This window comes from Lupinus angustifolius, chromosome LG20 (genome assembly GCF_001865875.1).
Source record: "Lupinus angustifolius cultivar Tanjil chromosome LG20, LupAngTanjil_v1.0, whole genome shotgun sequence".
NCBI lineage: Eukaryota > Viridiplantae > Streptophyta > Magnoliopsida > Fabales > Fabaceae > Lupinus > Lupinus angustifolius.
The window spans coordinates 5,453,614-5,453,829 of record NC_032028.1 but is presented as its reverse complement, the minus strand read 5'-3'; positions in this window follow the sequence as shown (position 1 = coordinate 5,453,829).

Sequence of the window (216 nt, the reverse complement as noted above, 5' to 3'; positions counted from 1 at the left end):
TTTCTAAATATTTTTCACTCGGAATGCCGAAATCCGAAATTCTAATCGGATATTACGATCGGGCGATTTATAATATCTGATCGAGTATTAGCCGATAATACTCGAACATGTTTATCGCACGTGTCCGAGAAGTGGTCGTTTCGCATTTGGATGCGAGATTTGCCTTTCCATAAAGCAAACCTCACATCACTCACCCTAATGTCATAGGAAATCATC